The sequence below is a fragment of the Panthera tigris genome, chromosome A1, assembly GCF_018350195.1.
Source record: "Panthera tigris isolate Pti1 chromosome A1, P.tigris_Pti1_mat1.1, whole genome shotgun sequence".
NCBI lineage: Eukaryota > Metazoa > Chordata > Mammalia > Carnivora > Felidae > Panthera > Panthera tigris.
In genome coordinates this window covers 25,668,885-25,695,925 of record NC_056660.1, presented here as the reverse complement: position 1 = coordinate 25,695,925, position 27,041 = coordinate 25,668,885, and the positions used below count along the sequence as shown (strand labels likewise).

Sequence of the window (27,041 nt, the reverse complement as noted above, 5' to 3'; positions counted from 1 at the left end):
ATAAATTGGGGCACCTGGGTGGCTCAGTCAGATTCTGTGTCTCCCTCTCTCTCTGCCCATCCCCCACTCAAGCTCTGTCCCTCTCTGTCTCTCAAAAATAGATAACGTTAATTTTTTTTTAAAAAAAGGACAGTAAATTGTACTTTATATGCTCAATATGTGTAGGAATTTAACAATTGTTATTGATAAACTAGCGAATGAAACACAAATAAATTGGCAAGACCATCATTCAACCTGAGCTCTGTTTAAATATAACTTTTTTAATATAAGTCTGTCTCATAGAGAAGACCCATCATAGCCACTTGAGTCTCATAATAGTGAAAAACAGTCAACATTCACCTCAAACTTGGAGCACCACAGTCCTTCTGAAAAAGGATTCCTACAGAAAAGTGTACCAAAATCACGCCATAGTTAACTGCACAAACAAAATCTATTTGTAGAGAAAAAAGTGTGTTCGAGAATTGAAGAGAAGAGACCCATGGGGAAAAAGATGGTATCAGCAGTCAAATTCTGCTTTAACCAAAAAAAAAAAAAAAAAAATAGATGGGTGGAGGGTTAAAGAATATATGCATTATAATAACCAAGCTTTTTAAAAGTCTTATCACAGAAAAGTGAAAAGAAGATCCACAAGGAAGATGCCTGAACAGATGCTGATCTTAAATGACTGGCGAACTATAGATGAGCCTCTAAAAAAGAAAAGGAAATACAATTCACCAGGGGAGTTGGGGAGCAAGGATAGCCTTACAGGAGGCAAGTGAAGTTGCTCAGAAATGTTTTTAACACTTTGTCATGTTCAGTTTTCAATACACACAAAATTATACAGTATAGTAGAACGGAGACCATCTACCTCAACAGATGCCCAATTACAACAATCACAGCCAATCTTGGTTTCTTTATAGTTCCCTCCACTTTGTCCACCAAAGGAATTATTTTGAAGCCAACCCCAGACATCACATCATTGTGCAATATGCATGTCTTCAAAGTCAAGGACACGTTTTTAAAATCATAAACACAATACTAATATCACTCTAGAAAAAATTAACGGGCCCGGGGTGCCGCAGGTCAGCAGAAAAGAATGAGCTGCATTACCTTTTAGCTACGAGAGGGATAGGGCATCTGGATAAAAAATCCCAGAAGAGAGACAAATCCCACACCCTTAGAATTCACACTGCCAGCCTGACTGCCTGTCAACATGTCCAACTTCTCCTTCACTTGTTCCTTCACGGCTCGAAGGCCACCTGGCCACCCAGTGCGGTGAGTGAGAGCAGAGGCTTGCGGAGAGGGCTTGATTCCTGACACGTCGCGTGTTAGTGTGTGACGTTGGAAGAGTGCCAAAACACCCTAAATCTAATCTATAAAAGAGCATCCACCATGTAGGTTTTTTTAATAAGAGCAAAAGGAAATGGTGCTCATATTCATTCGGCAAAGAATTTAGCACATTAACAAGTGTGCAAAATAGGTTAACTTCTGTTATCACCATTGGGAAGTTATGGTGGGTGAAGATCTCAAAATTGGGATTAAAAGTGACGGTTTTCTAAGGTATCTAACATACGCAGTTTTAAGCCAGTCTCTAAGTTCATTTGGAGTATCTGAGTATCTTGGGCTGAAATACCCAAGGAATGCTGAAATACCCAACAGAAATTATTTATGTAGGACCAGCAAAGCATGTTCTTCAAAAGCATGTGACATTGTTTATTGTAACATCAACTTTGATATCTTGGCCAAGAGCACCTTAAAAATGTAGCAAAAGCATCACAAAGCAAGGGGGGGGGTGATTAGTATGAAAGGAAGGACTACGTCCCAAAGACCATTTTGGAGATCAAGCAAATGTTAATGTTTTAGTGACTGATGGAACAGAAGAAATGGAATGAACTACTGAGATTTAGGAGAGGCCATCAGCTGGAGGCACTAAAAGCAACAGGGAAAAAACAGGAGGGGGGGAATCTAAGACATCCTAAAACGGGAAGAAAGTAAACCTAAAATAACAGATGAAGCCTAAAAGGGTAAAAGAAGCTAAAACAAATATTCCCTGGAAGGGATAAATCCAGAGAGGGAGAATCCTGAACAAGACCCAAAAGTAGCTGATGGTTGAGGGCAGGTAGAGGAAGAGGTAAGCAAAGCACAGTGTGAAGATATCTCCAAGAAGCAGCATCACCTTTAGCCGCTTTACACAAGATGCAATCATCCTGGGATCCACTTGGGACCTGTGAGGAACAGAGAATAATTCAAAAGAAAAAGGATACAGAAAAATAAAGTTGGCTCATTTCTTTTCAGTCTTATTGCAGTTGCTGTGGTCTCTCTTGCCTCTGGGACTTTGCACATGCTGTTCCCACTGCTTGGAAGGCCTCATCAGATCCCACATCACCTTGTTGGTTGCTATCCACCCTTTCGGTGTCAGTGGAGCTATCAGCCCCGGAAAGCCTTTCCTGGCTTCTTGAAACCAGATAGAGTTTCCCCCTGGTCACTCCTATGGCAATCTCAATTCCCATCCTAGGATGTCCATTTATTTGCTCCCCTGTCTCCCATCTCTGTACGGTACACTCCCAGAGAATAAGGAAGATATCTAGTTTGTTACCATGTCCTCACCATTTCACACAGTGCCTTATTAAGAGTGGGCACTTATTAAACACTGTGAAAAAAAAAATCAATGTTTGTATGTATTGAATGCTTACTGTGTGCCAGGCACCATACTGAGCACCTTCCATTTAGCCCTCACAACCTTACAAAATAACTAATGTTATTTCTCCTATTTTATGGGAGAGGGAAGGTTCAACTGAGGTCCGTGATCACCCAGTTAGCAAATGATAGCGTTAGGTTTCAACAGAAAGTTGGGCTGTAAACCTACCCTCTTCATTGGTTACACTCATGGAAGGAAGGGAGGAAGAGGTGGGAGAAAATCAAGGAAGGAAATGCATCCATACGGCCCTCCAAAGCTTCACTAGCAGTGATGAATGGCAGGGCGAATCGGTTTTAAATACTAGTACTTGAAAGAAGGAACAAGTATTATTTTGGATAAACCTAAGAAATGTAAAAATATACATTTGCAGGTGATGGAAAAAGAACCCTCTTGTAAAATGGGCCCATACAGATAAAGAATGTGATTTTATCATTTTTATGTTTGAAGAAATGAGCTTTCCATGCCAGAAGATACTTAAAGAGTGAAACAGGATGTCCTTTCTCAGGGAGTCTGCTGTATTCCAACATTTATTCCTGTAACCTCTCAGTGCCTGCCTTTACAAACCTTTAGTCGCAACATCCTGAAGTCTTACCACCTGAGGTCATTATTACCTAAAGGAGGATTCTTTGAGCACAAAAACTAGAGGTCACACTTCCTACTGACTAGAATAAGAAGGAAAGACTTTCCTCTTTCAACGTTTTTTATTTATTTTTGGGACAGAGAGAGACAGAGCATGAACGGGGGAGGGGCAGAGAGAGAGGGAGACACAGAATCGGAAACAGGCTCCAGGCTCCGAGCCATCAGCCCAGAGCCTGACGCGGGGCTCGAACTCACGGACCGCGAGATCGTGACCTGGCTGAAGTCGGACGCTTAACCGACTGCGCCACCCAGGCGCCCCAAGACTTTCCTCTTTCAAAAAGTAAGAAGTGAGAGAGGAACCCAAGATATTCTTAGATGAGAAGCAAAATACACTATAGAAACTAGTTCTGGAAATGTTAACTCTATTTCTAATCTAAAAGCCCAAACTTTAAAGGAAGATAGAATTCATAAAACTAGTTAGTTTAGCTTCTCAGAAAATGTAACTCACCAATCACTGCACTTCGGCGAATCTTGGCGCATTCGGGACATATTTTCACTTCTACAGAGTTAGGCCATTTACATGAACATCAATCTTAAACAAGTTTTTTATGTATTTGTCTCTTTCTTTGAAAAAGTTGAGGGAATAGAAATAGCTTCGAACAGGGGCGCCTAGGTGGCTCAGTCGGTTAAGCGTCCGACTTCAGCTCAGGTCACGATCTCGCGGTCCGTGAGTTCGAGCCCCGCGTCGGGCTCTGGGCTGACGGCTCGGAGCCTGGAGGCTGCTTCCGATTCTGTGTCTCCCTCTCTCTCTGCCCCTCCCCCGTTCATGCTCTGTCTCTCTCTGTCTCAAAAATAAATAAACGTTAAAAAAAATATATTTAAAAAAAAAAAAAAGAAATAGCTTTGAACATTGAGTGGCTTTCACCTTTCCCATCAGTTTGGGTGTGTACCCTGAGTGACCGTCTAATATGACAGTGTGAGTGAAAGAGAACCAGACCAGCTACAGGAGACTGGGATCAGAAGTCCTGCTGTCTTAAAAACTGAGAACAAACTGAGGGTTGACGGGGGGTGGGGGTGGGGGGGTGGGGGGGAGTGCAGGGAGGGTGGGTGATAGGTATTGAAGAGGGCATCTTTTGGGATGAGCACTGGGTGTTGTATGGAAACCAATTTGACAATAAATTTCATATATTAAAAAAAAAAAAAAAAGAAGAAGTCCTGCTAGATGAGGGAGGTCACTATAATGAACAGGTCAACTCAGGGAATCAACAGTTAGAGGCAGACCCTCTGAGACCCGGGCAAGCAGCCTCCCCACTGACCCTCTTCTGACAGTGCCCTTCCCCACAAGGTGAGAAGTCTGCGGGACTGAGGGAATGAAGGCCCCTAAAGCCAACCGCTAGATTATATTCCAGGTACCCAGGACCCTGGAATTTCTGGTCCAAACAGCCTGGAGCCTGCTTCCCAGGCCTGTGCAGTTCTCTTTTCTGAGTTCACCCTCCTGAGGATGTATCTCACAGCCAGCATGCAGATGTCTAGGCCCAAGTGGTGGCCACGGGTCAGCTTGGATGTGTGGGATGGGACATGAGTGCTGCTGAGGGTCAGACTTTTCACAGCAGAAGATAGATACAGGGGCGGGAAGAAGCCAGGAAGGGGAGGAGAGGAGGACAGAGATGCCTCCACCCCACTGCCACATTCTGGCACAGAACACTGAGGAGTCCGGGATTTCTACATTCAAACCTGGCCCTCCTTGTCAAGAGAGAAATGAGAAGAGAAACAGAAAAGCAGCATAGCCCCATCAGCCAGGCTTGGTATGACCCAGAACTGGCCTTCGCATTCAGGTGAGTACTGATGTCCTCCAACTGAGCATAAACAATTTCACAGATCACAAGTTACAGGCCACACTGTGACCATGACAGAGTAAGAGAGAACCAAGACCTCTTTGTACTCACGTCTGAGTACAGACCAAACTGAGAACATTATTCAAACCACAGCAATGACCACTATCCCCCTACCCTGGCTAAGAAGACTGACTACTGTTTCTTCACCAGCCACAGCACCTACCCACTTTGTTAAGGTACCCAGTCACAGGACTACCCCACTTTTTTACAGCATCCATTTAACCCAGAGCAAAACCATACCTTCCTAAACTCTCCCCTAGTCACCCATCATAAGCCCAAATGTCTACTACGCCCTTTCTAACACTGCACGAGATGTCCCTTGGTTCCCCATGGGGTAGAGTCTCTCTCTCATTGGTATAAGTCAATCCACCCAACTTTGTTCCACCACAGGTATGTTCCTGGTGATCTATGCCTGAATGGCATTGATAGGAGATATATTCGTCAGGGTAGGAGGACAGACATAGTTTATTTAACAGCTCATAAACTTGCTTTATGATGTTTAAACACTTAGACATGTGGTAAATGGCCTCCATTTGGACTCTTGCCCAACCCCCACAAATGTTACAGTAGGCCTGACGCTAAGGCGGGGCCTGTGACTGTGTACCTCTGGAGAATAGAGCCACGTCCCAAGGAGAGGCATTAAGGAAAGCTTACTGGAGAGAATAGTTTTTAGGGAGGTGGTGAGAACAGTCAAATGGATGTAAGTTCCAAGGCAGACAAATTGGGAACAGCACTTCAGAATCCAGAAAAACTTTTAGAAGGCCAAATACAGTATGGTTGCGATTATGGACCCAAGATGGGTGCCCATTTGGAGCAGGGGGAAAATAAAATGTGCGGCATTTGTGAGGCAGAGGGGAGGGCTCTTTCATAGACAGTCATCAGAAGCTTGAGGAGACTAGCTGAGCTCTAGAGAAGGGACATCTATTCTAAGTGCTGTGACATCATTTTCATTAAGGTCATTGTGGATGGACTTGAATGGATCCTCCAGTTGGTTGCTATGGAAACCCTGAACTAGCGAAGACAGTCTAGTAGCCTGAGTCAAGTGAGTTTAAAAGAAAGAAACTTTTGAAAATGCCTAACTAAAAAATTCCTGGAATGAGGGGAAGAAGAAATTATTCGAGGTGCTTACAAATTTCATCTGAGAAGAACATGCTAATCAGAAATCATGACTGAAGGCTGAGGCCAAGCAAACGACCTTCATTCCTTCCTGTTCAGCTCAAATGCCTGCCTGGAACTGAAACGAGGGCCTCACAGCTCAGGCCTCAGGTCTCCCTCAGCTAAGTTATTGCAAAGAGATAAAGGGGCTTTTGTCTTCCTCTTAGCTAAACACGATTTGGTTACAGGCCCTTCTCCCTGGTCTCTTTCCTCTGCTATATGGAACATCTGCTTATGTAAAAATATAATCAACAAAGGTTCACAAAGACTTTCTTGTCGGCCGAGGTGGACCAGAGATCGCAGGCTTCACCCCCAAACTCAACTTGGCTTATGTGTTCCTGCTCAGATAATTAACTATCCAATTAAACTCAGGTCTGGAAAACAGGGTCACAAAGTCCTCTGAAATGTTGGAGCCAGAAACCAATGGACATGGCTTAACAGAGAACAGAGCGTTCTGGGACAGTCAAATATAGAAGCTTTCAGAGCCAAAAAATTCACCAAAACTCCTGTATGATTTATTTTACAGTTCAGGCAAGTCTCAGGATAAAGGTTTTAAAACTCATTTATTTTTAAGTAAACCTCCCTCCTTTCAGAAGGAAATGCTCCCTAGCTGTTGGCCATAAGAAGTCAAACTCTCTACATGGTCCCAATAATGGTGAGTAAAACAGAGGGTATTTCTGAAGCACAGCCTCCAAGACTGATATGCTTTATTAAAAACAGCAACAAATCTTCATTACTTATCAGTAATGCCATGAGAAGACCTGTGTTAGAAGTGAGAGTTCAGAGCACATACCTGAGAAATCAGTGCAGGATGATAACAGCCCCATTGGTGCAGAGGAAATACTGGTACCATATGCAACATTACCAGGCGTGGGGTCTTTAGGAATAATCTCTCATCCACTCGGTAATTTTATGGAGAGCAACAAAGGAAGTGCTGCCGTAGTTCTTTTTCTCTAAACGTTTATATATATAAACATGTAAAGAAAATAGAATGATAACAGGATGTTATTCCTAGAAATCTTCAATCTGAGTTACCTCTTGCTTGGGCTTCAGCCACGTACAGTGGCAGAATCTTAATTTCACTTCCAGAGCAACCTTTTGCAAAGATTTCCCCTTGTTTTCCCATCAGGGCAATAAGAAAACACAAAAGAGACAAACATCCCCAAACATGAACGCTAATCCAATTGTCTGCCAGGAACCGGGTGAGATTTGATGAAACGCTCAGCACTTAACAACTCTGTGCTTCGCATCTCTCATCCAACAAATGGAAATAATAAAACACACCCTGTCTACTGTCATGAGGATGTTTCAAGAACCTGGGAGTAATAAATATTTAGAGCTGGACACTTCAGAGGCCATCTGTCCCACCCCTCGTTTTATGGATGAGGCCAGGGAGTCCCAACAGATTGACAGCTAGGAAATGGAACGGCCACAATGAGAACCCAAGGTTTTCTCCTGTGTGCTTTCTGCGTGGCCGCACTGTTCACACGTGGAATGTAAGATTGTTACATAAATTGGTCAAAAATGGCTTCTGTGTATTGGCCCCTAGGTTGTATATGTTTTCCACTGTAGGCTGAGACTCATTTGTTCAAAAGCCCGCTGACACCAAATTTAGATTTTTACATGCCAGGTTATATAGCCAAACAAGCAGATTTGTAGCCATTTACAGCCCACCTCTAGAGTTTTGCATACCCCTCGAAAACTTGCCCAGTACCTGTTGGCCATTGATAAGATAGAGACTTCTAATTACAAGACCCCAAGCTAACACCACCTTTCAGTGTTCTCTTACCCAGAGACCACCCACCATGTGCTGAACGCCCCACCCCACCTCCTTATCCCCCACTCCCTTCTCCCCACCCCACTGCTCTCTGCCAGGAGCTCCTCTACTCTCCTCCCCTTCTGGATGTTGGCTTCCTGGAGCCTCTGGATGGAACCTGATTGCCAGTTTTCTGACCTCTGTGGGTCTTCTTAATACTGTTCAGTCTTGGCCATGTGCGGATAAGCCCTGACAATGTGGCCCCTTCAAAAATTACATCTCTCTTATGCTCATTCACAGGTACTGAAGAAGGGATTAAGAAAAAAATTCACGTAACAAATTGGCCCCTGTGGCCACAAAGCAAATGCTCCACTCCTCTGGTGTGCCTCTGGAAGACCAACATGAAACCCTGAGATCAGGGACAATGCAGAAGTCACCCAGGATGTGACAGTCACTCACAGGCGAAACTGCTTTAGAAAACAAGGCAAGGAATTTCAGCTTAACATTGAACGTTTTATTATTATTTTTTATTTCTTTTAATGTTTATTTTATTTTTGAGAGAAAGAGAGAGACAGAGTGTAAGCAGGGGAGGTACAGAGAGAGAGGGAGACACAGAATCCAAAGCAGGCTCCAGACTCTGAGCTGTCAGCACAGAGCCCGATGCACGGATCCAACTCACGGACCTTGAGATCATGACCTGAGCCGAAGCCGGACGCTCAACTGACTGAACCACCCAGGCGCCCTTGTTTTATTATTTTAAAAGTTCCAAAATTTGAAAAGTTCTAAATTCTACCCATCAAAATCGAAATGCATGCACTTTTACAAATGCACAAAACTATTCAACTGCCTTAAATATTACTGACAAGGTGGGGAAACAGCCGACAGGTAGCTAGTTAAACTCTTCTCACTTCCTGTTGCCATAGGTGTAGACGTAAGGCCATTTTACATTTTACTGGTCTGATGAAATCAAAGATTCAAGTACTTTGGGGGCCCCTGGGTGGCTCCGTCGGTTAACGCATCTGACTTCGGCTCAGGTCATGATCCTTACGTTCATGAACGCAAGACCCCTATCGGGCTCTGCCCCGGTGGTGCAGAGCCTGCTTGAGATTCTCTCTCCGTTTCTCCCTTCCCTTTCCCCACTTGTGCTCCTCTCTCAAAATAAATAAATAAACTTTTTTAAATGTTCAAAAAAATAAAGTACTTTGAGTATGTGTTCCTGGTTTGGGCTAATAAACAATCCCACCACCACCAGCACCCCACCACCCCAACACAGATCTAAGCTCTAAATTTAACTCAGTTTCACTTGGTTTTGAAGTACTCTATTTTGGAGAAAAACTAACACTTTTCCCTTGTGTACTTTTGCCAAAACTAATAATGCTAGCTGACACAGATCGATCAAATATATGCTAGGCACTGCCTTGAGGGCTTTAAATATATTTGCACATGTCCTCTGCACGACAGGCCCAATAAGGCAGATCCTATTATTCTTCTCATTTTACCAATGGGGAAACTGAGGCATGGGATGCTTAAGGAACTTGCTCAAAATCAGGCAGTTTCTAAGTCAATACCATTTGACTCTAGAGCTGTCCTGCTCAATACAGTAGCCACTAGTCACATATGGCTACTGAGTACTTGAAATGTGGCTAACTGGAACTGAGCTGTGCAGCAAGTGGAAAAAAAAACACTATATTTTGATGACTTAGTATGAAGCAAAGAATGTAAAATATCTCATTAATGGTTTTTAAGATATTGATTACATGTTGAAATAAGCTTTTGACTATACTGGATACAATAAAATGTTACTAAAGTTAGTTTTAGTTTTGGCTTTTACTTTTGGTTAACGTGGCTTCTAGAGAAGTAGGCACGCCACGTGTGGCCCGTACACGCGGCTTACATTATACCTCTACTGGACCCACGCCGCTCTAGACCCTGAACGCTTCACCATTTTGCTTTACCCTCCAAAAGAAAGAGTTTATGCTCTTCACATTAATGAAAAAAGTGAGATCTTCCTTCACGGCAAGACTTAGGTTTTGTTTGCATGGGAGCACGCCAAGGGACAAAGTAGTTAAGACCCACAGTCAAACATTAACCGTGAAACAATCTTCAAAGCCTGCGAGAACAAAAGAGCACACTCTACCCTCAGCTTTACTTGCTTGACCTGCTTTCCAACCTGGACTGAAGCCACAGAGTTCAAGAAGTTCAATGACTGTCTGAGCTTTAATGTCTAATCAAAAGCCAAACGTTTGCTTGCGTTTTTGCTCTTGCGTTATTCCCACTTGTGTGATGCCCACACGGAAGAACACAACAGAGTTGGGAGGATGTCGGTTTGTGTGGCTTCTTACCAGGGGTGGCGGGTTGGTTTTCATAGGACTCATACTTCAGTTATTTAGTGATTATCATTGGGTTTCCATTTTCAAGGGTATGTATGAAACACATGCCTGTAAGCAAATTCACCAAACAGCCTAAGGACTCCTTAAGAAAGCCCAAGCTATTCATAAGCTGTAATCGTGGCTCGGAGCCTGGACTGGTTCAGAGCAGAGGCTGGATTTTTCTGTTTTCCTCTGAAAGATCCCTAGGCAGAAAATATTTCCTGAAACGTGAGCGACTCCACAGGTGCCGTCTAATAGAACGGGACTTGGCGGTGAAAACTACAGACGTTCTGGTACTTTCTGAGAAACTCGTGGTCCAGCCCCGCCCCCACCCAGCTATGGACATGACGTCAGTGTGTATTTACTCAGCTCCCTGCAGCACAGGGAGGCTGTCCTCTGTCACCGCCTTCACCTGCGACACGCTATTTAAAGAGCCTATATATGGTCCGCACATGTACATAGGAGCCAAGCCTTCAATGGACCCCTCCACACGTTCCCTCCCCTAACTTTTCTTAGGGCCTCCCCCTCTTTAGTCCTCTAATGCTTCTTTCTTCCCTGCAGACATGGAAAGGAAGATGTGAGGGCACTGAAAACCTTCCTGGGGTGATGGTAGGGCTGGCCCTCCACCCTGCTGCCCCTCCTCAGTGAGGATTAAGTGTTCCTCCCGGGTGTCCCAACACTGGGCAGCTGTCCCTGAGCCATTAATGGGGGATCAACCAATGACGCTCCAAGGGCTGCAGCTGAGAGAAGAGAGGCCCCGTGCGTTTTATTCACAGGGCTGCGTGTACTCATATAACCTCTCTCTATACAGTGGACCCAACTGTTACCTTTCCCAGTTCCTTGTGGTTTTGCCTCATCTTTCTGGATTCATTATAGGCTTGATGTTCCTAGAGAGCAGCATGCCATGTTGGGGCAGAAGCTGGATGAAAACCTGGAGGCTGACTCTCGCCGCCATTGTGTGACTAACTAGCTGTGTGGCTGTGGACATGTCCTGGAAACTCTCTGGGCCTATTCTTCAGGGAAGTGAAGTTTGAATTGGATGATACCTAGAAGCCCTCTCCGTGCTACAATCCCAGGATCCGGAACTTTACAGATCTTCTGGAGTCGTTGGTATTCATTTCCCTAAATCTTTATTTCCTGTGACTCTTGGCTCCAAAGGGTATCACATATTTTGGAGATTTGTGATAAGCAAACTGAACAGGCCCACTTACGAGTGAGTGACTGATAGAATTCCATCCCAGGCTCCAGGACAATGTCCAAGTTATATGACCACCGCCCAGGAGTTTAAAAAAAAAAAAAAAAATTAGGGGCATCTGGGTGGTTCCGTCGGTTAAGCATCAACTTCAGCTCAGGTCATGATCTCACAGTTCATGAGTTCGAGCCCCGCATCGGGCTCTGTGCTGACAGCTCAGAGCCTAGAGCCTGCTTTGGATTCTGTGTCTCCCTCTCTCTCTGCCCCTCCCCGGCTCATGCACGCGCTCTCTCTCTTGCTCTCTCGCGCTCTCAAAACTAAACAAACATTTAAAAATTTTTAATAAATAAATCAAATTAAAGTTAAAAAATTAAAGTGGAAGAAATTACTACAAAGGGTAATTTGTAGGAAGTGGAGTGTGAGTAAGGCCTGATTTCATTCTTGTAAGAACTGTGTGAAGTTTTTATCATTTGTTCCTATATTTGTTTCTTTGTTTTTGGATTCTTGGCTAAAAGGAATTACTGCTGGGGTCTTCAAACCACATCTCTCTGTTTGTGGCTCTCCCCACTAGTCCCAATTTACATAGTGCAGCGGGATAAATACCACAAAAGCTATTCTCACCACTCTGCCCCTGCTCAAAAGCCTCCCAGCTCCTTCTTGGCCAACTGGACTGAGCACAACCCACTCAGCTTGGCAGGGCAAGGCTACCCACACCATGGCCTCGTGATCCTGACCAGCCTGTCCCACTGCCGTTCCCCAAACACAATGACCAAGGCGCTCCCACACACCAGCATCCCTGGAATTATCACAGCCATCCCATGACCCCATCTCTCCCGTCCCAGGAACGTTCTCTGCTCTCTCCACCTGAAAGATCCAGTTCTGCAAAATTAATACCAAAAAGCCACTTCTTCCATGATAGGATTTCTCTCTCCTTCAAAACCCCTTAGACCAACACTATCCAAGACAAATGAATACAAGTCACATATGTGATTTAAAGTTTTCCAGGAGTCCTATTAAAAAGAAAAAAAAAAGAGGGGCGCTTGGGTGGCTCAGTCGGTTGAGCGTCCAGCTTGGGCTCAGGTCATGATCTCACAGTTTGTGAGTTCGAGCCCCGCGTCGGGCTCTGTGCTGATAGCTCAGAGACTGGAGCCTGTTTCGGATTCTGTGTCTCCCTCTCTCTCTGCTCCTCCCCTGCTCATGCTTCTGTGTGTCTCTCTCTCTCTGTCAAAAATAAATAAACATTAAAAGGTAATAATAAGCTCAATAAGCTTTAAAAAAGAAAAAAAAAAAGAAAGAAAACAGATACAGTCCATTTCAATAATATATTTTATCTAACCCAACATATCCAAAATACTACTAATGAATTTTTACATTCTTTTCTTTCTTCTTTTTTTTTTGCACCAAATCTTTCTTTTTCTTTTTTAACTTTATTTTTGAGAGAGAGAGAGACAGAGGGCAAACAGGGAAGGAACAGAGAGAGAGACACAGAATCCAAAGCAGGCTCCAGGCTCTGAATTGTCAACCCAAAGCCTGAGGCGGGGCTTGAACTCACAAACTGTGAGATCATGACCTGAGCCGAAGTCAGATGCTTAACCAACTGAGCCACCCCGGCACCCCTGGTACCAAATCTTCTAAATCTAGGGTGCATTTCATAGTTACAGAACCTCTCACTTAGGGTCCTAAATTTTGATAAGAAACACACAATCTGTATGTAGATCTCACAAAGCCTAAATTGAAAAAGATACGGGCACCCAAGTTGTTCCAAAAAGCTAAAAAGTCTGCTAGTAACTGTACCCAGTATTCTTCAATTTACACTTAAACTAATCATAATGCAATAATATTAAATGTTCAACTCCTCAGTTACACTGGCAGCTTTTCCAGTATTCAACAGCCCCGTGTGACTAGGGGGATGGTGTCGGACGAGCAGCCATAGCCCGGCGGACCTCCCCAGAGGCATGAGTTCCACTTGGCTTCCTTCGGGCAGGTTTCCTGTGTGTGTGACCTCAGCTAGATGGCAAACCCCACAGGGCAGAACCGCACCCCTCCCTCTCACTGCTCTATCCCCAGTACCCAGCGTGGACCTCCCACAGGCTAGGCTCTGAATAAATACTTTATGGATAAATGGAAGAAAGAGTAAATGAATAAGGATCTTCTTTGTGCCATTAGGTTATTGGTTATGGAGTATATATTTTATTCTTCTGGATGTTTTCTATTGTGCAAACACAGGGTCGTGCCCATTAAGACAGCCAGCAAGCATCGGCTCCTCTCTGAGATGAATTTGGGATGCTGTAGCCACATACGATTCATTTTTCACCTTATTATACTCACATATACATGTATATGTATGTATATGTATATATATATACGTGTGTATATATATACATATATATATATCATACAGAAAAATAGTTCTTAGCCTTTAACTCTTTAATTTTTTTTTTAATTTTTAATGTTTATTTATTTCAGAGAGAAAGAGTGTGAGTGGGGGAGGGGCAGAGAGTGAGGGAGACACAGAATCGGAAGCAGGCTTCAGGCTCTGAGCTGTCAGCACAGAGCCTGATGTGGGGCTCAAACCCACGACCCTTGGGATCATGACCTGAGCCGAAGTCAGACGCTTAACCGACTGAACCACCCAGGCACCCCTCTTTAAAATTCCTTTTCGTGTGGGGTGCCTGAGTGGCTCAGTCGGTTAAGCATCTGACTCTTGATTTGGGCTCAGGTCATGATCTCACAGTTTGTGAGTTTGTGCCCCGAATCAGACTCTGCACTGACAGTGAGGAGCCTGCTTAGGATTCTCTCTCTCCCTCTTTCTTGTTCCCTCCCCTGCTCTCTCTCTCTCTCTCTCTCTGCCTCTCTCTGCCTCTCTCTCAAAAAATAAATAAACTAAAAAAAAATGTTTTTTAGTTCATTTTAGTGTTAGGGGAACCTGGGTGGCTCAGTCAGTTGAGCATCAGACTCTTGTTATCAGCTCAGGTCATAATCTCACAGTTTGTGAGATCGAGCCCCACGTTGGGCTCCGCACTGACAGTGTGGAGCCTGCTTGGGATTCTCTCCCTCCCTCTCTCTCTCTGCCCCTCCCCCGTTTGCACGTGCACTCTCTCTCTCTCTAAAAATAAACGTTTCAAATAACTTTTTTACATTTTTTTCAAATAAAATTCTTTTTTGTGTTAGAATCAATGAATGTGCCCCCCCCCCAATGTGTTAGGGCCACACTGCACAATGAGTACAGCAGTATTTTTCCTCCTTGAGCAATGCTCTCAAGCATGCAATTCTGACCGATTCATTCTCCCTCCCTTCCTCCCTCTTGCTGAATCAAACACTCGACTTCTAAATTTTAAACAGGATGAAAGAACGAAAGAGAGAGAGAAAGAAAGAAAGAAAGAAAGAAAGAAAGAAAGAAAGAAAGAAAGAAAGAAAGAAAGAAAAGGAAGGGAGGAAAAGAAAAGAAAAAGAGAGGGGGAGGAAGGAAGGGAAAGAGAAAAAAAGAGAGAGATAGAGAGAGAGAGAAAGGAAAGAGCACTGGTATGCAGAGTATGAAGAACAGCCAGTAGCAAACCCCACTGGGAGCACACCGTCCCCACAGCAGGGTGCGGCCGTGGCCCCGTGGGTTCAGCAGCAATTACATCCATTTCCAGGATATCTGGAGCCTTATCTGGAGATCAGTACCTGGAGAGACAAGCCTTGTTTCCATGACAGAGGAATTACTACAAAAGAATCAGGCTGATGCTTATCAACCATTCTCATCAAAACATGAATCAGACTCATTGCTTTATGGAAAAGCTCCTGATCAGGCAAGGTGAGGGCGATGAGGCTGAGCCCAGTGCAAATGGACAGTCCTTGGACTTTTATCACAGAACAGGAGCACTGGGGCTCTAGAGACACAGTTCTGAAGAGTCCTGAGGAGTCCTGGGGTTAGGAAGCTAAGAGTCTGTAATCCCTGCCACAAGCTTGCACTGTCCCATTGCACCCCAGGCAGAGAATATCAGCCTCCCTTGCTCGCTCCCTCTCAAAAACAAGATGGAATTCATGTGATTTTTTTCTCATACTCCATTGACCTCGCCCTGCGAGCCCTCCATATGTGGCTCGTGAGTGGGTATGCCTTGCCCTCAGCGTATCCCCTGCCATTTATCCTAATTAAGCCCCTCCGACAGATATCAGGATTCCAGTTGAAATCCTCCTACAACATATCCCATTTGTCACTGCTCCAGTCCAGCGGTTCCTCTCTAAGATTCTATTTCTGACATCTGAATAGGAGAAGGAAAGAATATCTGGCCAGAGGAAACAGCACAGCACAGGTAATCACTTGACCTGGATCCGTAATGATTCCAATATGACTGGAGGCAGGAGTCTGCTCCGACCTTCCTTCTTCATTTCTTGTCTTTTTGTTACTCCTAAATGTATCGGGGCTCTTAGAATTTTGTTTTGAAAAAAATTGAAATTACAAGAATATCCAAGGCAGCAATTTTAAGTGGAACCTCACTTCTAAGTCCAAAATGTTCCACCCAAACTGGAATTTCCTGTCAAGTTTCCTCCCATGCATATTTTTCCTTATAGCTGCATGATTTCCAATTGATTTTATATTTAGTAGTGGTTCCCAGAATTCCTAAGACAATAGACATCTTACCAAAAAAAGTTACATGACTAAATGAATCCTCATATTAAAGGAATTGTGAAAGTGGAACAGATGTGATTAAAAGTAACCTTTACTGGGGTGCCTGGATGGCTCAAGAGTGTCTGACTCTTGATTTCGGCTCAGGTCATGATCTCACAGTTCATGAGTTCAAGCCTTGCATCGGGCTCTGCACTCACAGCTTGGAGCCTGATTGGGATTTCTCTCTCCCTCTCTTTCTCTCTCTGCCTCTCCCTGGCTTGCTCTCTCTCCTCTCTCAAAAAATAAATAAATAAACATTTTTTTTAAAAGTTAAAAAAAAAAAAAAGAAAACTAACCTAGGGGCACCTGGGTAGCTCAGTCGGTTAACCGTCAACTTTGGCTAGGGTCATGATCTCGTGGTTCCTGGGTTCAAGCCCCATATCCAGCTCCATGCTGATAGCTGGGAGCCTGAAGCCTGCTTCAGATTCTGTGTCTCCCTCTCTCTCTGCCCCTCCCCTGCTTGTGTTCTGTCTCTCTCTCTCTCAAAAATAAAGAAACACTTAAAAACATTTTTTAAAAACCTAACCTTTATTATCAGATGAAGGATAGTATAAGACTGACTTTCTGTAGGGCAAGGTTAACTGACTGCATTAGTCAAGATACTAACAGAAACTCAAACTACTTAAGCAAAATGGCTGGGTATTGCCTTATGAATCTGGAATATTTATGAATGAATGGATATGGACTTCAGGAAGAGCTCGATCCAGGTGCCAAAACAAGGTTCTCAGGACTCTTACACCCATGATCTTCATTTCTTGGCTTGGCTTTCTGCTGAATTTTAGAGAAATGTTATTCTTCTCTGGTACAGCAGTCTTATTCAACAGCTATGAAAAAATGGCTATTGGCTATTCTAGATCACAGGCTCCTGGCTTAGAAATCCTAGTGGAAAGAGAATATGTAAAAGTAGGTAAATAAGTCAATCTCTCAGAAGGATTCTGAGATTTTGGCCCTGACTTTGTCACATGTCCTCCTCTGCAATAATCATTCTTTTGTAAGAATAGGTGGAGGGAGTTTTTCAGAGCACCACAACCTGCCGAGAAGGCAGAGCAGGGATGGCGAATGATCTGGAGCTCTCTGCTACTGAACAATGCAAATCTTCCAGTTCAAGGGGAGGGGAGAGGTACCCAGAGGACTGGTGTGGAGGTGGCTCAGAGATCACTTACTGTGTAAATGCACCTCACTCTCTGGCTCCCTGACCAGAAGCTGCAGTTCAATTGTCTCAAATGCCCCTAGCAGTTCGACATACCCTTACTTTCACAACTCCTGAGAAAAAGCCCTTCCACCCTGAGTGCATTGTTAGAGGTGGAGGTGGAGAGAGGAAGGAAAGAGGAAAAAGAAGAGTGTCTGCTGAACCATCCCTTGGCCCTCCCCCTCTGAAAGGCATGGTCCTGCAGGGGTCCCAGTCTGGATGTCCCCAGCACTATTATGCACCTGCCCACAACCTGAGACAGTCCACATCATAATTCCTGCCCCAAATTTACTTTACTGCCTGAATCATCTGACCTTGAAACTGCAGAAAAGACCCCACCCAACCTTGCACAGGATCCTTATGATCTGAGTATCTCTGCCCCTGAGGCGAGGCTGAGGTACTAATCCAGTTCGTTCCCAGGAGGTGACGGACTTTCTAGGAACTGACCCACCTGTGCACACGTGGAGCCTCCAAGACCAGACAAAACAGGTCTCTTGCCCATCAGGCTGCCCTCGTCCACTTAGACTCTACTCACAAGGAACAGCCAGGGGTCTTTTTCTTCTCTGCTCTCTCTCCTTCCTCTCCTCTCCCAAGACCCTTCTGCTGCCCCTACCCCAACGGTTCGAGCTCTGATCTGGAGGAACAGTGCCTCTAGAGGAACCCCAGGGTCCTTCTGATTCTTCAGCGTAAAATAGCATGAAGGAAGTACATGTCTTTTTCCTGATGACGCTGACCCCTTCTTGTAGCTCAGCCAGGCTAACAGTGTCCTCATCTATTTGCCCCATGGTCACCCCATTCTATCAACACTCCACATAGTGGCGAAATGTTCATGGGGGAAAGAACTCGCTGTCCAGCCACCATATTTTTCTGGATCAGTCTACTGTTCGTATTCTTCTGGATCAGAGCTATTGCTCTGCATTTGTGAGGTCATTTTCTCAGGGTGGACCATTTGGGTGAAAAAGAGGCCAACCAGGTGAATTTCTTCCTTCTGAGGTGCAAACTAACTTCTACTCCTCACTTGTCCAGATTATCATCTGGGCAACATAGAAAGAGAATAATAATAGTGCATAGTCCAGGGAGTTTTAGTACATTTTAAAGAATCTCATGACTTACTCATGTACCAAATATGTATTTGATGAAGCAGCAAGAGGCAAGCACAGGGCAAAGCACAAGCTAACACTCCATAAGGACCACCCCCCCACTCAAGGTGGGATATGTGTGACATTCCTCAGGCCCTCCTGGCTGCCCAAGAACAAAGAAACAGGAAAAACAAATAGTGAACCGATAGAGATCACAGTCCTGCAGGACATAAGTCTCCATCAGTTTGCAACTGTCTTAATGATTTACAAGAAAAAAGGCAATCTCCAGAAACCTATAGACTCCATTTCCTGGAGTCCTAACCACCCTCCCCTCCATAGGATAGAAATTCTTATATTATCAGTCACTCCTCACAACCTCAGTGCAGCTCTTTCTACCCGAAGGTCCTGTCCCCGGGCTATAATAAAACCGCCTTTTTGCACAGATGTCTCAAGAATTCTTTCTCGGCCATCAGTTCCAAACCCCAACACTTCAAACCACATCATATTGAATATCATAGTGAACACGCCCGGCCCTCACTGGTTAGTGGTAAACTAAGCAGACATAATCACTACTCTCGCGGCAAATTAACATCTAATTCCCAGTTGTCTTTTGCAACTCCCCAAGAAGTCATGTGTCAAGGCAGCAAACAGCTAAAACCAGTAGGTAACAGGGGATTAGAGGGGCTTCCCGTCTCTGCTGTAACAAATTACTGCAATGGTGGCATAACACAGCTATTACCACACAGCTCTGAAGGTCAGAAGGCCAAAATGGGTCCATCTGGGCTAAACTTAATGTGTCAGCAGAGCTGTGTTCCTTCTGGAGACTCCAGGGGAGAATCCATTCTCTTGTCTTTTCCAGATTCTAAAGGCCACCACATTCCTTGGCTGATGGCCTCCTTCCTCCCCCTTCAAAGCCAACAGCGGTAGGCCGGGCCCTTCTCATGCCGCCATCTCCCTCGTCCCCCTCTCCTACCTCCCTGTTTCACCTTTAAGGACCCTCGCAATTACACTGGGTCCACCCAATGATTCAGGATGATCCCTCTATTATAACCAACTGATCAGCAACCTTCTCCTTTACCCCTAAATTTAACAAACTCACACGTTCCAGGGACTAGGGCGCGGACACCTTTGGGAAGCCATGATTCTGCCTAACACAACTTCCAGATCCCCTCTTCCTGACACCGAGAAACAGCTGGATCCCAACCTGCCAAGTTGAGGCGGCAGGGCCAAGAGTGCTGTGTCTCTCTCCTCTGGCCTCAGTCACCACCTTCACATCTACGCTCCGGTCAAGGTGCTGAGCCGGGCCTCTCCTGGAGGCCTCAGCCTCCATTTCATTACCCCTCAGAAAGTGGGCCTCTAGTCCCGATTCCTCAGGTTCTTTAATTATCTGGTGTTTCTAAAGGGTTCTTCTATTCCAAAGCCCAGACTTAGCCTGAAGCCAGGAAGAAACAAGAATCCAACTGTGACCTGTGACCTCAGTCTCTCCCTCTGCCTAACTTCTTGTTCTCACAACCCCAACAGGAGGCTCGAGACTGCTCTTTCCTCCATACCTCCTACCTCCTCAGGGCTGGTGACAGACAACCTGAGGCCTAACCCACTACCTGCAAAGGAGGAAGAGGCTTCTCCAAGATCTTCTGAAGAGATTCATAGTTCTCCTACACTAAACTAATGTGAAGAGTTCACATTACACTTCCCTTCACACCCCCTCCCTTCCTCATTCTCCCAAGACTAGGATCTGACTGGGGACTGAGTCGAAACTATTTTAGCCACCAAAACTGACCAATTATCTGGAGTGCCTGGGTGGCTCAGTCGGTTGAGTGTCCAACTTCTCAGGGGTTCATGAGTTCAAGCCCCACATCGGGCTCTCTGTTGTCAGCACAGAGCCCACAGAGCCCTCTGCCCCCCTCTTGCTGCCCCTCCCCCCACTCATGCTCTGTCTTTTTTTCTCTCTCTCAAAAACAAATAAACATTAAAAAAAAAAAAAAAAAACTGATGGGGCACCTGAGTGGCTCAGTCCATTAATCTTCTGGCTTTGGCTCAGTTCATGATCTCACGGTTCATGGGTTTGAGCCCTGCATGAACCCATGCTATGCTGACAGCTCAGAGCCTGGAGCCTACTTAGGATTCTGCGTCTCCCTCTCTCTCTGCCCCTCCCCCACTCGCTCATGCGTGTACGCTCTCTCTCTCTCTCTCTCTCAAAAATAAATAAACATTAAAAAAATAAAAACTGACCAATTATCTTGTTGTTCCATTGGCTCTCTGACCTCCACCTGAAGCTCCCCAAACCCATTGCTTCACTGGGTACCGAGCGCCCCAAAGTAACAAGATTTACAGGCTGTGGAAACACATCTGAAAATGTTTCTAAAGAGCACTCCAACTGTTCTCATATAGAAGTGCGCATGACCTTGGAGAGGTAGGAAAAAGAGGATTAAACTAGAATTCAATCCGAAAAGCGGTGAGAGTAGTTTCTAGCAAAGCCCTGAACCAAAAAGAGAAACTTCTCTATGAAAGGCACATCGTGTGGTTCTCACAACAAGCCACAGACGTGGCGCATTTAGTTACCAACTGAGAATAGTGCAGGGGAGAGTGCCAGAAACTGTCGACACTCACAAAGGGTCTAAAACCCCAACACAACCCACTGCCGAGTCATTAAGTTTCTGAATTTATTTGGTTAAATGTATGGGGTACTTGAATTTATTTTTTTAATGTTTTCTTAAATTTATTTTTGAGAGAAAGAGAGCACAAGCTGGGGAGGGGTGCAGAGAGAGGGAGACACAGAATCCGAAGCAGACTCCAGGCTCCGAGCTGTCAGCACAGAGCCCGACGCGGGGCTCGAACTCACGAACCATGAGATCATGACCTGAGCTGAAGTCAGACACTTAACCGACTGAGCCACCCAGGCGCCCTGGGTGTACTTGAATTTAAAAGCAAGGGAGCTTTCCTTTGAGACACTGTGAGACAACAATGTTTGGTCTGTTATTAAAACTCCAGTTCAAAGTCCCAGCATCCAGGGGATCCACCCCATGCCAAACCTACTTCTTATGCAAAAGGGCTTTCCACAGACTTGTGCACATTTTAATTGTGGGAGAACTGATGTGGAGTTTGGTACCATGGCCTCTACTTAAAAGACCCACAGGAGTGCCTAGATGGCTCAGTCAGTTAAGCATCCAGCTCTTGTTTTCAGCTCAGGTCATGATCTCATGGTTCATGAACTCGAACCCCGCATTGGGCTCTGTGCTCACAGTATGGAGCCTGCTTGGGATTCTCTCTCTCCCTCTCTCTCTTTCTCTGCCCCTACCCTACTCGCTCTCTTGAATGAATGAATGAATGAATGAATGAATGAATGAATGAATGAATAAGACACATAAAGGAGAAGCCCTGGAGTGCTAAGGGTCAGAACTCACGGTTTCTTCAGGATGTATTGCTAAGATGTGACTGAGTGGGGTCTTCCAGGGGGAGGCCTCCAGGGAGTTTTCACAATTTATTCCCCCACCAGCTTGTCCCATCTGTTGTCCTTCTAGTACAACGTGGAATCCACCACACAGGATGGTTGAAAGTCCACTGAGTTTAACGGTATGGGGACATACCCGTGACATGTTGCTTAGTGAAGAAAAGAGGCTCACAGTCTATACACTTCTAATATGGTTTACAAGTGTGTCTGTGGATATGCTTTATATATGGGAGTATGATGTTAGAAGGAAATAACACACAAATCTTAGGGCGTGAATCTCATGAGCGAACTTGTTTTCATCTCACTTTTTTGTATTTTTCAATTTTCAACACTCAACACATACGGCTTTTGTTATCCTAAAAAGAACAAAAACGATTAATTAAAACAAAATGTCCTTTACGTCCTCCTCGCCATGGAGACCAAAGTTCAAATTCCTCCTATCTCCTCCTCCTTTGGCATCTGATCCCACCTTCTAATGAACTACAGCCAAACTATGCAGAAGAGAAGGGAGAGGACAAGAATTCTCGGGTGAACCCCGGGGACACTGGTAACCAAAGGGTTAGTGAGGCTGCACAGTCGGCAGAATTTACAGGGGTCACCATTTTGCTGAGAACCAGCACACCTTTCTTTTTGCTTATAGAAGGTGTGCATTCAGGGCTCTTGGCTGGACAGAGAGGTTCTTAACCAGGGTCTAGATGACCCAGGAGATTTGTCCACAGGACAGGCCAAGACCCTGGGCTGGACTAGTTGGGTCTTTCCACTGTCAGGTATGAAGCAGGGAGAATGAAGTCACTACCTGTGTTTGCCCAGCTTGGCCGGTTCTGTTTGGCAGGTGGGTGTGGAGGACCCACAATGCCCACTGCGACTATGCAAGCCGGGGCAGGCACAGGTGGCTCCCACAGCTGCCTCCTCCCAGAGGACAACACCCTGCCCAAGGCCAGGCTTCCAGAACGTCGCTCCCCTGCACCTACTTTCCCGGCTCCGTGTATTATGGTGCAATGAAAAGAACAAAACAGAAATCAGATCACTAAGTTGGAATCTGTTACCTCCTAGCTGTGTGACCTCGGACAATACTTAACTTCCAGAACATGTGTCCTTATCTATTAAAATGGAAAGAATGTACTAAAGATCTGATTGAGCTGTGAGTTTTAAGTGAGAGCACATATACTGAAGACACTTCGTATTATACAGCAGTAAACACAGGTTTGTCATTCTCCTGAGGAGACGGGGCCTAGCCTTCTGCACCCTTGTCCCCATCATGGCAGGACCTAGGGGACAAGAGTCACAGTCACAGGATAGGTAGGATAAAGAAGTCCCTGCCCACCTTTGCCATCTCATCTGCCCCCGTCCTGACAGGGGTCACCTCCCAGCAAACCACCCTTATGGCACCCCGGGGATAATGATGGTGGCTAATGGGCATGGAGGAAGTTAGAATGGAGGCTTCGGTTGAAACACTAAGACAACAGATAAAAGACGCCGAATTGCGTTGTGAGCAAACCATCCTATAGCCCTGGTAAATGGCGAGTGGCCAAGAACAGCCTGGGGAGTCAAATTCCCCATCCCCATGGAGAGCAAGGGGGCCCTGAGAGGGAGGACTTGCACAGAGGACCGTTGATTTAGGTTTAGGACAGCAGATGCCAAGATGCGAGAGAATGTTCCCACTCCCCCCATCAACCCCTCCCTGCACCCCATCCCAGGGAGGCCAGGAACCACCACTGGCCAGTATGTTGAGCAAGAAAGAGAAAGAAAGGAACCTCCCCCCCACCCCCACCCCCCGCTGCCCAGACAGACTTGATCGCAGCCAGCCCCTCTCCTCACCCACCCCAGCAGAGACAGAAAGACTGGAGTATTCACAAGGATATGAGAGCACACATTCTGATTTAGATGTGAAAATGACTCTACAACTTTGTATTTCCTAGAGCACGCAGGGAAGTCGGAGATGTTTCCTCCAGATGCACAGGGCAGTGGGGGGGAAAGTCAAAGCTGCTTTGTGACTACACCCCAGGAATTTGTGATTCAGTGCATCAATGTTCTAATTATATGTTTGTTGAGCACTGCTGAACACTATTTCAAGCATTCACTTTTATTAAGTTGTTTTAGTCTGACAACAACCATATAATGTCTAATCCCCATGTTACAGATGAGGGAACTGGCACAGTTCCCTGTTCCTGTAAGTAACTTGTCCAAAACTCAGAGATTGGGTTCAAATCCAGATTCACCCTTCAAGCTTTAGCTAGAGCTCTCTTCCTGGGCCATCTTGGATCTCCCCAGGATCCCATAGGCCCTCACCACTAAAGCGGAATTGTGATGGCCTCTTTGGTGCTGATGTCTCCAGTTACGGTGACCTTCCCTGGGGCAAGGGCTAGATCTCTTTCATTTGTGTGGGGCAGGACCAAAGCTCAGAACATCCTGCCTCAGCTCATGCCTGTCCTGTCTCTGCTGAAGAGAGCTCTGACTCTATACACTGGTCCTCTGCCTTGGCCTAGCTGGCCCTTGGGATTCTTGAGCCACTGAGCTGAGAGCAGGGACAGGGATGAGCAGAAGAAGCCTGAAGGCTAGTCCCAAGGAAGAGGTTTTCAAGGAGTCTGGAGGAGGAGGCATGGGACAACTGTGGGGTGTGGAAGGGAGAGAAGAGGGTGTTCTGAGATAAGGACCGGAATCCCACTTAGGGACGTTCGAGAATCACATAGACATATTTGCTTGAAACTACCTTTTTGGTGGCTGGAATGTGGCTTTTGCTGTGGTGATTTATTTCATTTTGTTTGTTGCCAACACTGCTCTGAAACGAAACTGTGTCTCAGCTTCCCAGTCCAAGGAATATCTGTATTCCTGGAACCTGGTCTCTGATGCATAGTAGGTGTTTGGTAAATAATTGTTGAATTGAATTGAAAGGAAATTGCAAAGTATCCTGTAGCTCTTAGTCATCCGCCTGCTTCTGAGGGTGAACATGTACTAGGGGAGGGGCTGGCAAAACAATCCCAGAAATAAACATTGAGGGGCAGCGTTTGGGCAACTTGACCTCAGCCAAAAACCCAAAGACCATTGGTGTGCGGTTCGTGGTTAGGGTCGGGTAGCTGACGAGAGCCTGGGCTAGTGCTCAAAATGTCAGAGCTTGGGCAGAATGCATGAACGTAAGACACCCTTGACCCCCCAGGACTCAAGGGAACAGTTACTTCCCCGGGTGGTGTGAGTCAGAGGTGAGGACTTGAGATGTGACCCTGGCCTTGTCTGTCACTTCGACTTGGTTAGAGTGTGTCCTTCCAGCCCTTTTTGATTAAATTCTATTTACCATTTTCTACTTTTAGGCGACCTTTGACAATATCCACCCTTTGAAATGGTCTGCCCAAAGGATTTCGAAAGGTCAACATCTTGTATCGGGTATTTTATAAAAGGGCCCTTCTTTTCTACATGTGGAACCCAGCTGGGTGAAAGTTTCTTGCTAGAGAAGCCAGCCTTAGAATATCCATATAACACATCATCGATTCAAGACTGGTCCTCATTTTTCTTCCATGTCCTTGAGGGGATTTCTCTGACACTATGGAGCAGAAGGGGGTGTGAAAGAGGTTGATGCCCTTGGCACTGAGAGTTTTGTTCAAAGTCTTATTGTTGCCAGCCTTGAAAGGAAGGCCAAGAAGAGAGAGTCTCTCCGTTCACAGCTGGACAGTTGTGACCTCAAGAATAGATGTGAACTAACCAGGAGTCTCTAATGAGGATCAGAGCCAGCATCCTCAGATATCTTCAATTCTGTGGGTCTTCAGCCCATAGCCTCAGTCCACAAAAAAGTTAGCAACTTCAAACTAAACTCTCCTTTGTCACATTGCTAGTGCTATGGAAGAGATGCCTCAAGGTAGAAATAGCCCAGTAAGTCCAATTAGAAAGGACGACATGAGACCTCAGACTTTCCCTGCCACTCGGGGACAACAGTTTCTTCTCTTCTGCACATTTTCAAGAACTCCAGGACAACGAGTCTACTCCTTACAACTAGACTAGCAAGGAGCTCTTTGTAAACACGAACAGCAGAGAAACACTGTGAAGAGGCACTTCGCTGACTTTTGTCAGAGTGGTTTTAAATGTTTGATATAGATGATAAGAAATAGGAATTTGTTCTCCAAATGGTGTAATTTCAGTAGGAGTTTGATGGTTCCTCTTCTGCTGGATGTGGTTCTTCTTAATGCAGTATGGTCCCTTTTGAGGCAGAGATTAAGTAGGCATAAATTGGTATACCTGCCTAGGTATAAATTATGGCAGCCATCCCATGCCTGGATAGAGCTCCACGTCACTGCAAGGGGAATCATCATCCCCCGCTAAGAATCACATCTGGGGTCTTTTCTTAGTTATAGAAGGTACACATAAGTTATAGAGAGAGCCAGAAAGCATCTGCTGCCCAGAGAGAAGGGGACAGTGGCACCATATGTAGTCAGTCAGACACAGGGCTCTGAACAACAAATACCAAAGGATAAGGCCAGCAATGCTCTAGGGACACAACGGGCCAACTTTTGTGTTTCAAAACAGCAGGCAAAATGTCAAGTATGACAGCATGCTTCAAAATGGCACTCAGCAGGAAAGCCAGGGAAGTGTGGGTGAGGACATAGGCTCAGCCCAAGGATGGAAAGGCGTTCAGTCAGGCTGGCTGTAGTCTGGAGCAAACCCTCCCAGGACCCAGACAACACTGCTTGGGACATGTGGATGAGCACAGACACGCGCGTTGAAGAACGTAGGTGGCCCATGTAGTACACCTTGACTGAGCACGGCACCGAATGAAGAGTGGCGCTGCCGTCTTTCCAATAACCACTGCAGCCTGCGCAGGATGAGGACCAGCAGGGGAACCATCTTAGTCGAGGAGCAAACCATGCAAGACTCGTCTCCAACAGCGACACCATGTGGCAGTGATGTGCAACTGTGAGCGTGTCTGCCTAGGCTCTCTTCAACCCTGTGCCTCAAGCTTGTGCAGAAGCTCACATCAGTTACATTCATTTCCATCTCTCTCACAATTGCTGTGTGTATAAGCATATAAATAGCTTTTAGCTGTACCGGTTTGTGGGTTACTT

At 45.4% G+C, this 27,041-nt stretch overlaps 1 long non-coding RNA gene across 2 annotated transcripts in view; it reads right to left on the bottom strand.

Annotated features, from left to right (window-relative positions):
* The window catches only part of LOC122235473, a 142,686-nt gene that overhangs the window by 90,819 nt on the left and 24,826 nt on the right, over window positions 1–27,041 (bottom strand). The window contains exon 1 of one of the 2 annotated variants that reach the window (XR_006213569.1): window positions 7,100–7,179. The exons of the other annotated variant lie outside the window; for it this stretch is intronic. This is a non-coding gene — a long non-coding RNA (uncharacterized LOC122235473). Of the gene's footprint in view, window positions 1–7,099; window positions 7,180–27,041 lie in introns of those variants that run through there. 2 annotated transcript variants of the gene reach the window in all.